General features: G+C 37.7%; 1 long non-coding RNA gene across 1 annotated transcript in view; it reads right to left on the minus strand.

Moving 5' to 3' along the window:
• Positions 1-9,854: 9,854 nt before the first annotated feature.
• Positions 9,855-16,269, minus strand: part of LOC103678036 — an 8,929-nt gene continuing 2,514 nt past the window's right edge. The window contains exon 3 of the long non-coding RNA XR_572590.2: positions 9,855-10,872. This is a non-coding gene — a long non-coding RNA (uncharacterized LOC103678036). The remainder of the gene's footprint in view (positions 10,873-16,269) is intronic.

The raw sequence follows: 16,269 nt of genomic DNA on the forward strand, positions 1-16,269 counted from the left end.
TGAATATGGACTTTAGTAATTACAGTGTATCAATATTAGTTCATTAATTGTAACAAATGTTGTATCATACTAACAATAATAAAGGTAACTGGGGAAGGAGAGGTTATATGGGGACTTTCTGTACTGTCTGCTCAATTTTTCTGTAAATTTAAAACTTTTAAAAAATAAAGTATATTAATAAAAGAGTAAGAATGACCAAATTAGAGAATTTGGCATCCACACCTCACCATACTATGGGACAGCATCCAAAAAAGTAATCTCTGTCCTTGAGGAGGTCACTTCAAAAAACGAGTATCAAAAAAAAGTGGGGGGTGACAACCTGGCTGGCTCAGTCAGTAGAGCATGTGACTCTTGATCTCGGCGTTGTGAGTTAAAGCCCCATGTTGGGAGTAGAGATTACTTAAAAATAATAATAATAACTGTCAAAAATACTTCTGGGGTGCCTGGGTGGCAGTTGGTTAGACATCTGACTTGATTTCAGTTCCGTTCATGATCTTAGGGTTGTGGGATCAGCCAGCTTCAGGCTCTGCAGTGGGCGTGGGGCCTGCTTGGGATTCTTTCTCCCTCTCCTTCTGCCCTCCCCCACCGCCCCCCCCCAGAGCCCGAGCTCCCTTTATCTCTCTCTCTCAAAAAACAAAAAACAAAAAACAAAAAACAAAACTTCCCAAGTTAATGATAAAATAAATCCTTACATTTGTATATAGTGTCTTACTGTTCACACAACACATTTATATACATTTGCTCATTATTTGGGAATTATTATTTACTTAGCTATAGAAATGGCAGGATCAAACAAGTGCCTTCTCAAACCCAGTGATGAATTGCTAAACTAGAATTAAGGAGAGGAATAAATTAAAGGGAGCTTTCTCATGAAAGCTTAAAATACTGTGTATTCTGGCCTATCGAGACAATAGCTATATCCCCAAACCTCCTTCTCTATCAAAATTTACTCACTTTTGGTTCTTAACCAAATGGCAAAAGGATTTTGGAATATGAATCTAAAATGAAAGAAGAAAAAAAAAGAGAAAAAAAATAAATAAAATGAAAGAAGAAAAAAGAAAAAATAAGAAATGAAACGGTAAAAACCTGAGTCATGACACGGACATTTGTGTGTATGTGTGTTTTTTTAAATACATTTTTAAAAGATTTTATTTATTTATTTGACAGAGAAAGAGAGCACAAGCAGGGGGAGCAGCAGGCAGAGGAAGAAGCAGGCTCCCCGCTGAGCAGGGAGCCCGAGGTAGGACTTGATTCCAGCACCCTGGGATGGTGACCCAAGCTGAAGGCAGTTGCTTAACTGACTGAGCCACCCAGGCGTCCCTTAATATTTGATTTTAAAAGTAGCTTGTCAGGTCTGGTTAGGCCCTCCCCACCAGTAATCTAAAACCCTGCCACACACAAAGAGCAGCCCATACTAAGAGAATATTTAAAAAGAAAACCTCTTAAAAAAAAAGAAAAAGAAAACCTCTTGTAAACATAAGTGAGTGGCTCTTTTTTCTTTCTGTTGTATACCAGGTTTTCATTATATTTCCTAAAATAGCTTTTAAAGTAACATCTGAGGATTGGAGCTATAATTACTTTGTACTTCCTCCAGAACTTTATGAATCAATTCCTCCCTGTTGCTTTGGTCTCTGTAGTCACCTAGACAGGTGATGCTTTTCCTATCATTTTGAAGAGAAGTGTGGTATAATCCACCTCTTACCTCAGATATTTTAATGTTTTAAGCTAGCATTTTTCATCGATACAGATACAGCCTCGCTCTCCTCTGAAGCTGCACTACTTACCCAGTACTCTGTGTAAGTCAGATGTTTTGCCTTCACGGATCTTGTGGTCTAAAAATTGTACATTAAGTGCTATGGGGTTCATCAAATGCAGAAATTACTTAGGGGAAGGAGGAGTTAAAGAGGCCTTTTTCAAGAGCCCTTTCATTAACACTTTCACTTCCATGGTTTCCTATACACTATTCTCTTTACCTTGAACACTTTCCCCTCCCTTTTTTTCTCCAATTCCTACTCATCCTGTAAGGTATCATCTTTAAAAAGTCTTCACATAGACTTCTCTGCTTCTATCCCCACCAACAGTGTAAATACCCCTGCCTGTCCTCTGCTTGTACCTTATTCTTCCTCAGCATTTGTGATTATTAATTGTCAGTGTTCCCCTCACCTGACTGTAAGCTCCATGAGGTCAGAGCTCCTGTTTTGTATCCCCAACAATTGTGGGGTGCTTGACATAGTAAGCACGCAACAGATATTTGCTGAACAAATGAAATAAATGGGAGGCATGATTTTTTAGCTTTCATCAAAGGATGAATGAGATGTGGGCATGTGAAGGTAGAAGGGCAAGAGCATTTTGGAGAAAGAGAACATCACTTATAATCACATTATGTAAACTGATACTACATTTCTTACCAGCACTTATGAAAAAGATGCTCAGAACAGACTTGTGACTAACAATTGAAAGAGGACAGCTTTGGCAACTCCAAATCAAAAGTTTCTAGAACAGTTTTCTTTAACCAGTTTGAAAGGGATTATTAATTTGAAGCCCATGAGTGTTTCCAGGAAGTTCCACACAGAAATCGTAATAGGGTTATAGCTTGTTATTCCACCCAGAGAGACACAAACTTCTTTAGGGAGGACTGAGATTTCATCTTATTCCTTGTGTCAGACACTGTTGGTTGCCTATCTAATGATACACACACACAACACACACACGCCTCCACAATATATACTGGAAGTGACAGATAATTTTCTAGCTTCCCTTCAGCTAAGCTAAAGACACGTAACTTGATCTGAGCCAGAAGGAAATGTGCCACAGACTTCTGAGATAAAGTTTCTTCCCTGATGAAAAGAGGTAAATGAAGGAAAGCTGCCATTCTTCTGCCATTAGATGTGGTTATAAAAGGACATGATATCTAGAGCTAAGGCATCATATGAACATTGACATATAATCCTTAAGAGAAAGCCAATCCATTGATGATGGCTAAGCTGAAAGGCATTATTGAGCCACTGTACCAATCCTGGAACGGGCCTTCCTGTGGACTTTTTTTTAGCAAAATAATAAATGTCTTTGTATTTAATAATGTCTTCCTATGCCTCTGTCATTGTTACTTGCAGCTGAAAGCATCTGACATTCTCATCTTTAGATCTCTTAAAACATCTCACACAATTCCCTGAATGTTAGTTACTCAAAACTGTGCGTGTATACATAATACAGTGCTAGTTATCAAACTGGAACTGCCTTTTTCTGTTTACTACTCCCTAAAAAGGATTTATTACTCTTAGAGAGGCAGGAAATCAATAGAAGGAGAAAACTGCCCAGGTAAAAGGACTGGAATCATATTGCTCATATTTGAAGGAAATAATAGCTCTGGCAGGAATTCAAGCTCCATCAGATGTGAAGCCCTTCTAATCCACTCTGCAGGCTATTATAATCATCATTGCTAAAAATAATAGTGGGTCAATATAGAAAGCATAGAAATGACAAATGCTCAATAATTCAAGGTGACCAATTAAATGAACACAATTAACAGAAGGTATGTTTAAGCAAGTCTCATTTTTAAAAGACAACGAGAAAAAAAAAAAAAAAGAGGGAGGCATCATGTCAAAACCAGTTTTCCAAATACCCTGACCTACAAAGATGTATCATGGGAGAAGTATAAAGGTTATTCAATCAAGGTGGAGGAGAAGATGGTAAAACCTCAATGGAACCGTCCTTCCTGTGATTATAGCCAATTCATAAGCTAAGTCAGAAGATATTTTTGCTACCGATTAATCTACAGAATCTATTTTTGATAATTCCATTTTGTTCCGTTCATATGAATCATGGTCCTTGTTATGAATAATGTGATTTCACAGAGCCTTAGATGTGGGATGTTACTTCCAGGCTTTGAAATTGCAGTGGGGGAAGAGGTTGCTTCTTTTTATTCCAGTCCAGAATGTGTAATACCTGACACATTGCTGAAGCTCTCCTCTCCCCAGCACTGTATCCCCCACAAGTAATAAAGTCTCCTCCAAGATGTACAGGAGAATGAATCACACTTGCCACTAAGAGATAATCACTCTCAGAGTAGAAGAGAACAACTGCTTCTCCTGCTGTTTATGTAAAGAACAGAGCATCTTAGGACAGAAAAGTGGGACCAATACTGTTTGCACCGAAATGCCAACAGACTGTACAGCCAAATTGTAAGTTGCCTAAAGTGCCAAGAGAAACCAGCTTTTTGTGAAAATTTCTTCAGATTTTTTAATAGTACATAGAGATTAGGACTTTATTTTATATAAAAATCAAAAGATATTAAAGTCATTACAGTAGTGTGTAGCCAAAACTATCCAGTGAGATAATAAGCCACATCATTTGCGAAAATTAAACAAATTTCCAGTTACAGGATGATAGATTAAAGATGTTTCTGCTTCCTTCCTTTTCTGAAATTTTGCAAAACAAAAATAAAAAATAAAAGCGCAAGCTCTGGTTTTGACATCTCTAACCCAGAGCCATCATATTTTAAGTTGGGAGACAAAGACAAAGACAAAGAGTAGTGGTAACTGACGAAACAGAGCACAGAAAGTGTTCACTGAAGGGGAAAGTAACAAGAAGCAAGCCAAACAGAACCCCAGAAAGGCTCTGGAATGTGAAGTAACAGGTACTACAGAAGGCAGAGGTAAAGAAAGGGGCCAAAAACAAGGAGAATTGAATCAAAGACTGTATAAATAGTAGTTATAAACCCATCCATCTCTATGGAGGAAATAAACACAAGAAGCTCTAGACTCAATAACCAGGCATAGTGGAGTACTAGGGTGAGGTGCTGCTTGTTCACTCCCTCTCTGTCAAATAAATAAATAAAATCTTTTAAAAAAATGTTTAGGGGTGCCTGGGTGGCTCAGTCGTTAAGCATCTGTCTTTGGCTCAGGTCATGATCCCAGGGTCCTGGGATCGAGCCCCTCATCGGACTCCCTGCCCAGTGAGCCTGCTTCTCCCTCTCCCTCTGCCTGTTCCCCCTGCGTGTGCGCTCTCTGTGTCAAATAAATAAAAATAAAATCTTAAAAAAATTTTTTTTAACGAATTAAAAAATGTTTAGAAAATAAATAAATAAATAATAAAAAATTTTTTAAAAATTTAAGATTATAGAGCCCCAAGCTGAAACTACTGAGTCAAAATCTTTGAAGGTATGACTTCGGAAACTAATTTTTAACGGGTCTAACAAGAATTTTATGCACCTGAGTTTGCGAATCAGTCTTTTACTCCACACTTTATGTCCTTGTTTGTCAATTAGATTTCATAAGCTATTCAAGGTAAGAGTGTGCCTTATGCATATAATGTACTTCCTGGGTCTTATATGTATTTGGTGCTCAGAAAAATATGCTAAGAATGGAATATTGAATCTATGTGCATGGCAATATACATAACATAAGTAAATACCATCAACAATCTCCGGAACTTTTATAGTCTTTACTTGACCACATCATTTACCCCTATATTAAGACAGCATACATTTAAATGAGGAGTTGAGCCAATATTAAATATTTACATAGATTATTACTAATTAAGACCAAAATTGTTACTAGAGACAAAGAAGCATATTTTATAATGGTAAAAGCATCAACCCATCAAGAAGATACAACACTAATATGAATATATGGACCTAATGATACATGAAGACTTAAAAATACGTGAAGCAAAAACTGACAGAATTGAAGGGAGAAATAGACAATTCAACAATAATAGTTGGAGACTTTAATATCTTGCTGTCATCATGGATACAACAAATACACAGAAGTTCAACAAAGAAATAGAAGACTTTAACAATACTGTGTACCAACTAGACCTAACAGACATATATACAACACTCAATCTAATAACAGCAAAGTGTACAATAACTCAAGTGCACATAGAATATTCTTGATGATAGACCATATCTTAGGCCATAAAACAAGTCTCAATAAATTGAAAAATATTAAAATCATACAAAATATGTTCTTTAATTACAATGGAATGAAATTAAAAATCAATAACAGGGGCGCCTGGCTGGCTCAGTCCAAAGAGCATGTGACTCGATCTCTTGGTCATGAGTTTGAGCCCCACGCTGGGCGTAGAGATTGCTTAAATAAATAAATTAACTTAAACTTAAAAAAATCAATACCAGAAAGAAATTTGGGAAATCCACACATATGTAGAAATTAAACAACATACTCCTAAGTAATCAATAGGTCAAAGAAGAAAGCACAAGGGAAATCAGAAAATACTTTGAAATGAGGGACACCTGGGTGGCTCAGTCAATTAAACATCTGCCTTTGGTCCACGTCATGATCCCAGGGTCCTAAGATAGAGTCTCGCATTGGGCTCCTTACTCGTCAGGGAGCCTACTTCTCCCTCTCCCTCTGCCCCTCCCTCTGCTTGTGCTCTCTCTCCGATAAATAAATAAATGAAATCTTTTAAAAAAATTGAAAGAAAGAAAGAAAGAGAGAGAGAAAGAAAGAAAACACTTTGAAATGAACTAAAGAAAACCCCAACACATAAAACCTTTTGGGAGGCAGCAAATGCAGTACTTAAAGAAAAACATAACTATAAATGCCTATATTAAAAAGGAGGACCACAAATCACTAACCTAAACTTCTACCTTAAGAAACTGAAAGAACAGGGGCCCCTGGGTGGCACAGTCTGTTAAGCATCTGACTCTTGATTTCAGCTCAGGTCATGATCTCAGGGTTGTGAGGTCAAGCCCCACGTTGGGCTCCAAGCTGGGTGTGGAGTCTGTTTAAGAGTCTCTCCCTCTTCCTCAGCCCCTCCCCTCCTCCTAAAAAAAAGAGAAGAGAGGGGCGCCTGGGTAGCACAGTCGTTAGGCGTCCGCCTTCGGCTCAGGGCGTGATCCCGGCGTTCCGGGATCGAGTCCCACATCGGGCTCGTCCGCTGGGAGCCTGCTTCTTCCTCTCCCACTCCCCCTGCTTGTGTTCCCTCTCTCGCTGGCTGTCTCTATCTCTGTCGAATAAATAAATAAAATCTTTAAAAAAAAAAAAAAACTTTTATGCACCAAAGGATACTACCAAGAAAGTGAAAAGACAACACTCAGAATGAAGAAAGTATTTACAAATCATAAATCTGATAAAGGTCTAGTATCCAGAATATATAAAGGACTTTTATACTCAACAATCGAAAGACAATCCAATTAAAAATGGACAAAGAATTGAACAAACACTTTGTCAAAGATGATACATAAATGGCCAATAATCAGATGAAAATATGCTCAATATAATGAACTATTGGAGAAATATGAATAAAAAACACGAGATACCACTTCATAAGTGACTAGAATTAAAAAAAAAAAAACAACCAGAAAATAACAAGTATTAGAATGGACATAGAGAATTTGAACCTTCATACATTGCTGTTGGGAATATAAAAGGGTGCAACCACTTTGGAAATCAGTGTGGTACTTCCTCACAATTTTAAACATATGGTTACCGTGTGACTCAGCAATTCTACTTCTAGGTATACATTCAAGAGAATTGAAAACATATGTCCACTCAAAAACCTGTGTGTACAAGGGGCTCCTGAGTGTTCATAGGAGCATTATTACTAATATCCAAAAAGTAGAAACAACTCAAATTTCTTTTTTTTTTTTTTAAGATTTTATTTATTTGAGAGAGAGAGAGATCATGAGCAGGGGGGAGGGGTAGAGGGAGAAGCAGGCTCCCCACTGAGCACCGAGCCCAACTAAGGACTTGATCCCAGGACCCTGGGATCATGACCTGAGCTGAAGGCAGATGCTTAACTGACTGAGCCACCCAGGCACCCACAACTCAAATTCCTATCCACTCATGAATGGGTAAAAAAAAAAGCAGGTATATCCATACAATGGAGTATTATTTAGCCATAAAAAGAAATGAAGTGCTGATACATGGAATAACATGGATGAAACTTGAAAACATTATGCTAAGAAGCTGAATGCAAAAGGCCGCATATGCTAACACGCCCCTTCCTTTTTGGGGCAATGAAATGATCTGGAATTAGATAGTGGTGATGGTTGCACAACATTGTGAATTCAATACAAACCACTGAACTATGCACTTTAGAACGGTGAATGTTATGATATGTGAATTATATTTCATTTAAAAAAGTAAACATAGGGAACCCCAATATCAAGAATCACATGCTCCACTGACTGAGCCAGCCAAGCACCTCTATTTTATCCTGATTGATGGTAGGATAAAAAAGTGTTTTGTTCTGTTTTTTAAGATTTATTCATTTATTTGAGAGAGAGACCGAAGAGGGGCAGAGGGGCAGGGAGAGTCCCAAACAGACTCCGCGCTGAGTGCAGAGCCCAATCTGGGGCTCAATCCCATGACCCTGAGATCACAATCTGAACTGAAACCAAGAGTTGGATGCTCAGCCGACTATGCCACCCAGGTGCCCCCAAAATGGAGTTTTAATGTTCATGTTAACTGCATGTTTATGTTAAATGTTCATGTTTCCGGAAAAATCAAAACGATGGAGACAATAAAAGAATTAGTGGCTGTCAGGGGTTAAGAGAGAGGGAGGGTTGAATAGGTGATTTTTAGGGCAGCGAAACTACTCAGTATGATACTACACTGTATAATGGTGGATTATACATTTGCCCAAATCCACAAAATGTAAACTGTGGTCTTTGGGTGACAATAATAGTTCAATGTGGGTTCATCAGTACTAACATATGTACCATTCTAGTTGGGGATATTGATAATGGGAAGCTATGCATGTGTCAGGGCAGGAGATATTTGAGAAACCTTTGTATCTTCCTCTTAATTTTGCTATGAACATAAAAGTCCTCTAAAAGATAAAGTCTATTAAAAATATAACAGTATGATAAATACTCATGAGCCTAGTCCCAAGTCTCTACACATTGTTTAATGTGTAATATGCTTTGTGCTGAGGAGATGGGAGAGAAAACAAAGCATGAGGGTCAACTTCATATAAACACTAAAACAAATCCTATCTTATTTGATTCTCCATACCTATTACCACTGAATTATTATATACTTAAGAGGTAAAGGAAAGATATTTTTGTAATCCAAAAAATCTGTTCAGCTCTCAGCAACAAAATACAAAGAAAATTTCTAATGAGATTTCTTACTCCTTTGCTAAATCTCTTCCCTCTACACATTCTTAACATTTTAAATTAAAAATTTACAATAAAACATAATCATTTGTTTATTTACTGTTTTAAGATTTTATTTATTTGAGAGAGAGAGTGAGCGCGAGAGCATGAGTGGGGAGGGCAGAGGGAGAAGCAGGCCCCTGACATGCGGCTCGCTCCTGAAACTCCAGGATCATGACCTGAGTGGAAGGCAGATGCTTAACCAACTGAGCCATCCAGGTGCCCCAATAATCATTTGTTTATTTGATAATTTAGTAAATTGACAGTTTATTATCCGGTAGATGAGGTACTTGTGTAAGGATATCTTGACATGTATTCAGCCATAGGGGAGCTTACAATGTAGTTGAAAAGGAAAGACATAGGAAAAGTTTAAATGTTAACTATACTGGAATAAAAATAAAATAAAATAAAATAATTTTTAAATAAAAAATGTTTTTAAATAAAAGTTTAATAAAGATTTGAACATTTTAAAACAATAAATTGAGATCTCACCAAGCATTGCATGACCAACTGCCAAATAAACTACTAAGGCAATTAACAGATTAGAGGAGAGGTTACCTCATGATGCATTATATTTATGACAAGGATGAAATCTCAGCTGCATCTTGGCATATTAGTAGAATTTAAGTACATGGAAGAGGAGAAAAAGGTAAAAGTTCTGAAATTTGTATAAACATAATAACTACAAAGAACCAGTGTCAATATATATCTTCAAGGCTCCTGAAAAATATTACTATTAGGACTGTCCCCTTGTGCTGAAAATGCCAGCATTGTGTAGTAGAGCCAGGCTGAAAAGTCTCATTATTTTCACCAGCAAAAGCAAGATCCTACATTGTTGTTTTTGTTGCCCAGATCTGAGACTACCAACTTTAGTAAACAGTCTTTCCAGAGAAGGCTCACAAGAACATCTACATTGTAGCTGTATCCCAATACAAACAGGGCTGACATGTGCCCTTTGTCCACACTCCTCTGGAGTCAGATGAGAAAGAGAGAAAAAAAGACATAGGCTGTTTGCTATGTTATTCATTTACTAACATTATCTGGTAGGAATCCTTCGCCTGAAACAGAAAACCCAACTCTAAAAAGCTTCAACAATAGGGCAAATCACATTAAGAGGTTCCAAGCTATGGCACTTTCAGAGTTGGTTAATTTCCACTTCGCAATGTCTGCAAGGACCAGGTTCTTCTGCCTTTTACTCTGCTATCCTCAGCATACTGACTTTTTCTTTAGATACCAGATAATGACCAGATGGCTGTCATAGTTCAGGTTGACACATCTAGACACTATGATGTCCAAAGAGAGAAGATGGTTCTATGTATCTCTATTTATAAGTGAAAAACTTTCCCTGGAATTCCCCCAGCAGATTCCCTATTACAGCTCACTGGCCAGAATTTCTTCGTATCCCTACCCTAAGTCTGTCGCCGGAAAGAGAAATGGGATTCCTATGACAAATACAAAAGCATATGGCTCTGTGGAGGGAGATGGATCATTGTAATAAAACTGTAATTTTGTTATAAGGAGGAAAAGACTGAAAACGACATTTGGCAGCCCACCACCAACGTTCACTACATTAACACATCAGTTCAGTTTCAAGCACGCTCTGCCTGATGCATTCATTTGTTGATTTATTCATTCTACAAACACTTTTGCCTACTGGTACCAAGAACTGTGCTTTCCTAATGAAAGGACAAAGCAGAAAAAGATTTGGTCCCGGCTTTCGGGTTTACATCAATCTCCTGGTGACACAGCTATGTAAGAAAAAGAAAAAGAAAAATAAGTTAGAATAAAGTAAGTAATAGAGATGCAGGTACATTAAAATTCTAACTTACAAGATCTGCTAAGAAGAGTATATTATGGTATATAGACTTTAGAGATCGTATATATATTTCTTATTTCTTCCACTACTTTGAAATTTAATTAGATATGGGTGAATCATAATTTCCTCCTCCAAGAAGAACAGGATTTATGTCCTATTTTTTTTTTAAAGATTTTATTTATTTATTCGACAGAGACAGAGACAGCCAGCAAGAGAGGGAACACAAGCAGGGGGAGTGGGAGAGGAAGAAGCAGGCTCATAGCGGAGGAGCCTGATGTGGGGCTCCATCCCGCAACGCCGGGATCACGCCCTGAGCCGAAGGCAGCAGCTTAACCGCTGTGCCACCCAGGTGCCCCAGGATTTATGTCCTATTTTAATGAGTTATCTTTTCTTTTCTTTTTTAAGATTTACTCATTTGTTTGGAGGGGGGAGGGGACAGAAGGAGAGGGAGAGAGAAACTCAAGCTGACCCCAAGCTGAGCGTGAGCCTGACTTGGGGCTCAATCTCATGACCCTGAGATCACGACCTGAGCCAAAACCGAGTCAGGCACTCAACTGACTGTACCACACCGATGAGTTTTCTATTTACATTTTATTATAACCAGAGCTCGAGAGAAGACCCACTGTTGGTGATAAGTCTTTTACTACTATACTCCACTAGTTGGGAGTTTAGAACCCAAGTCTGAGCTAGAAACAGATTTTGGAATCTTCACCTTCAAATGGCAATTGTAGTCATGAGGACGGATGTGATCACCTAATTAGAATGTAGGCTGAGAGGTCAGGACAGAATCCTATGAAATAGAAATATTTAAAGTTAGAGAAATAAAATAAAATAAAATAAAGTTAGAGAAAGTAATCTGTGAAGAAATACCAGAAAGTTAGGAGGAAAACCAGGAGAGAGTGGTGGTCAGAAAGAAGGGAAGAGAATGTTTCAAAAGGAACGGTATGGTCAGCAGTACGAAATACATCAGAGCAAAAACATATGTTATGATCATAAATCATTCTTTAAATCTGTTCTCAAAAGGTGAGTGGCTGCAAATGGGCACAGGGATCTTTTTGGGATGAGAGAAGTGTTCTAAAATTGGGTTGTGGTGATGACTGTACAACTCTGTAAATTTCACTAAAAATCAGTGAATTACTGTACACTTAACATGAGTGATTTTATCATACGTAAATCATATCTCAATTAAAGGGTTTTTTAATTTATTTTTTTAAAGTTATATTTATTTGTCAGACAGCACGCACACAAGCAGGGGAGCAACAGGCAGAGGGGGAATGGTGGTTAGATCCCAGCACTCTGGGATCAAGACCCAAGCTGAAGGTAGACGTTTAACCAATTGAACCACCCAGCCATCCCTTAATAAAAGGGGTTTTTTTAAGGGTCACCAGTGGCCTGAGTCAGAAAAGTTTCAATGGAGGAGGAAGACAAAAGCGAGATTTGAATTTAGGAGGAACTGGGAGATTAAGTAATAGAAGAAAGAAGTGAAGACTCATTTAAGGAATTTTAAGCTTTTTAAGAGAAGGAAAGAAAATAAAAAGGTAGCAACTAGAGGCATACAAGGTCAAGAAAAAGAGGAAGACAGTGAGTTTAGCTGTAGACATATTCCATTTGAAGTAAGAATGCAAATAGCTAGAGATAAATAATTACCAGTTTATCTTAGAAGTAGGCATTGAAGCAGATGGCTTAGTACAAAGTTCCACGGTAAGTGGAGGTGGGGCTGAAGCCATAGAGAAAGCAACACACAAAGCAGGTAAAGTTCCCCTCCTTGGTCTCTAGGCAAACTCCTTTTCTCAGAATTACTGACCTGAGAGACTATCTATAGGGTTCTTTAATCTCTATGAGCTTGCAGGCATATAAATATCAACTGATTCTTCAGTATATATAGTGAAGAAAATTTCAGTTCCTCAGTATCAGGAAGTTTTTCCTAATATTTAACCCAAATCTCTGCTTTCATAATTGAGTGGTTTAAAACCGCTCATCTAAGAAAAAAAAAAGTATGTTGTTGTGCTTTCTGTTGTCAGTGTTTACAAGGTCACCAGCAATCCTCCAAAAATATTGAATCACATCTCTAATTTCTTTACCCTTGGTTTCTGCATAACAATTAAATTAAGTAATGCCTGTAGAGGATTTTGCACATTGCCTAGACAGAGAAAAAACTCAATAGTTACTATCATTTGGAAGGAAAGAGATGAAAAAATAATGAAAATCATTTTTAGAGGTGTCACTCTCTCCCCCCCCCTTGAATACCACCCCTTTTATAGTATTTTATGAAAAACTTAACATTAGTATCTGAACTACTAAGCCATTTTCCTTATAAACTCATATGGAATGAAATTACACTGCAAAACAGTTTATCAGTTGCAAAAGGGTTACAAGATTTCTTTCTTTTTTTTTTAATTTTATTTTTTTTAAAAGATTTTATTTATTTATTTGACAGAGAGAAAGCACAAGCAGGGAGAGCAGCAGGCAGAAGGAAAGGAAGAAGCAGACTCCCCGCTGAGCGGAGAGCCTGTGTGGGACTTGATCCCAGCACCCTGGGATCATGACCTGAGCTGAAGGCAGACAGTTAACTAACTGAGCCACCCAGGTGCCCCTAAAGATTTTATTTTTAAGTAATCTCTACACCCAAAATGGGGCTCAGACTCACAACCCTGAGATTAAGTCACATGATCCAAGGGCTAAACCAGCCAGATGCCCTTCCACCTTTTTAAAAGATGTTTTAACAAGATTTCTTTAAGCACCATCTTCTTAAGTAATTGTTTAGGGACCATAAAATTACATTAAATTCCTACCAAAAGCTCAAGTACGACAAACTACTATTAATTAAATAGCAATTACAAATTAAGATAAAGCACATTCGCAAATTTAATGAAAAAAGAGCATTTGAGTGTCTAGTTCTCTAATTTTTCATTTTACTATATAGGGAGTTAAAATAATGGACAGTCCTGTTCAATACCATGTATTTATGCTTTGGTGGCAAGGAACAGGCAAAAGCCATGGCTGATTTCAAGACAGAGCTTTACCATACAGGAAGTACTCTCTTGCTCTTAGGAATACAAATATACTGGAAGGGATCAATATTCAAAATTCAAAGAAACAAACTACACACAGAATGACAACACTTTGTAGAAATATTATTATATGTGTAGTTTTTATTTGCTCATATATGATTTCAGTGTCCTGCCTTGTATCTGCCAATAATTATAAATTTTTGAGGACACAAATTTTACCTTCATTTGACCTACAAAGCCTAGCCCAATGTTTTAGTCTAGTGGCACTCACTAAAGACATTGAAATAATAAATGTAAAATATTGTTGTATAATGGATTGGGTTGCCAGATAAAATATAGGATGCCGGGGCGGCTCAGTGAGTTGGGCCTCCAACTCTTGATTTGGGCTCAGGTCATGATCTCAGGGTCATGGGACTGGGCTCCCGGTTGAGCCCTATGTTGGGCTCCATGCTCAGTGCAGAATCTGCTTGTCCTTTTTCCTCTCTCCCTCTGCTCCCGCCCCAACCCCCCCACTCACACACACACACACACACACACACACACACACACACACACACACAAGTTCTCTCTCTCTCAAATAAATAGGTAAATAAAATCCTTAAAAAATATTTAGGATGCCAAATTAAATTTCACTTAAAATTTTATATTCAGATTTAACTGGGTATCCTTATTTTTATTTCGCTAATTCTGGCAACTCTAAATATGAGTAGCTTGTTAAGGAACAAAATTCCACTGAGTAAATTGTAAAGATCTTATTGACTTTATTCAATATTCATTAATCAGGCAGCATCCAATCTAGCAGACAGAGAGCAGCTCTGAGGAGCTGTACAAAGTGAAAGACTTTTACAGGAGTGGTAACAAGGAAGTTATACTAGACAAAAAAGAGGACTGGTTATGGCAAGATCATTTTCCCTTAGGGGATGGCAAGGGTCTATCAAAGTAGATGACTCGACTATTGCTGATTAAGCTATGTCTGACTGACTGATTTAAGATTCGATTTCTGGGGGAGCCAACACTTAAGTTTGGTCGCATGGGGCTTAGGATAAGTGACTCCACTGGGGCCTGTTATCCTGTTTTTAACAAACCTTTGGTAAGATATCAGATCTTGTAGCCCCACTGACAGGAGTGAAACTATTCTAGTCCGAAAACCAAGGGATTTCATATGCTCATCAGAGAGATTGAACTAGAAAACATGTTGTACTATAAAGGTCTCATTTTTGGGGAGAATAAAGTAAAATACTAACTATAATTCTTTGCAGAAATTTTGGGAAGGAGCAAAGGAGATAATTATTATGCTTTTTTATGTTCCTGAGAAGAGATATTCTCTGCAGGTACGAAAATCATATTTATACCCACTTTTCTTTCAGATTTGTTTATTTTTAAAGCTGATTCTGATAGAAGATTGGCTCAAGGGGTGGGAAAGTTGGTGGAAAGATTTAAAAGAGGAAGATATTATTGGCAATTTCTCTACTTATAAAATTAAATGCTGAGTGAATGCAGCTTCTGTTTTGGACAGAAATATTTTTTAAATTTCCAAAAGTATAAGCTTCCATATTCTTTTTTAAAAGCACAACATAATATATCAATGACCCCACCACCATTACCACTTACTTTGATTAGGACAAAGTCTGGGAATTCCTCTCTCCTACCTTGTGATTTCTAATTAATTGTTCTCTCTCACAAACCTTATAGTCTTGAAGGGGAAAAAATGATGTTATTTAAAAATGTCCAGAAATGGTGGCAGCTGGCTGGCTGTCAGAAGAGCATGCGACTTTTGATCTCCAGGTCATGAGTTTGAGTCCCACATTAGGTGTAGAGATTAAATAAATACATTTCTTTTTAAATGTCCAGAAATGAATGTGATGGGGAAGAACTGTAATTACATATACAACACATTTGTGCTGAGTTGGATACATGATAGGAGGACTAGCCTTATTTAAGTCCTAACAGAGTATACCATGTAAATGTCAGAGAAAGAGAAATTCCCAGTATTTACAAATCAGTGGAAATACAAGAAGACCCTAAAAGACTTAAAGTTCTCTATAGAAATTTGCTGAATAAGAGGATTTTAAACTTCAGACATGTGTGCCCAATATTTTTAAAAAGCCAGCTTTTGGGGGTGCCTGGGTGGCACAGCAGTTAAGCGTCTGCCTTCGGCTCAGGGCGTGATCCCGGTGTTATGGGCTGGAGCCCCACATCAGGATCCTCCACTATGAGCCTGCTTCTTCCTCTCCCACTCCCCCTGCTTGTGTTCCCTCTCTCGCTGGCTGTCTCTATCTCTGTCAAATAAATAAATAAAATCTTTAAAAAAAAAAAAA

This window comes from Ursus maritimus, unplaced genomic scaffold, assembly GCF_017311325.1.
Source record: "Ursus maritimus isolate PB19 unplaced genomic scaffold, ASM1731132v1 scaffold_16, whole genome shotgun sequence".
NCBI classification, from domain to species: domain Eukaryota; kingdom Metazoa; phylum Chordata; class Mammalia; order Carnivora; family Ursidae; genus Ursus; species Ursus maritimus.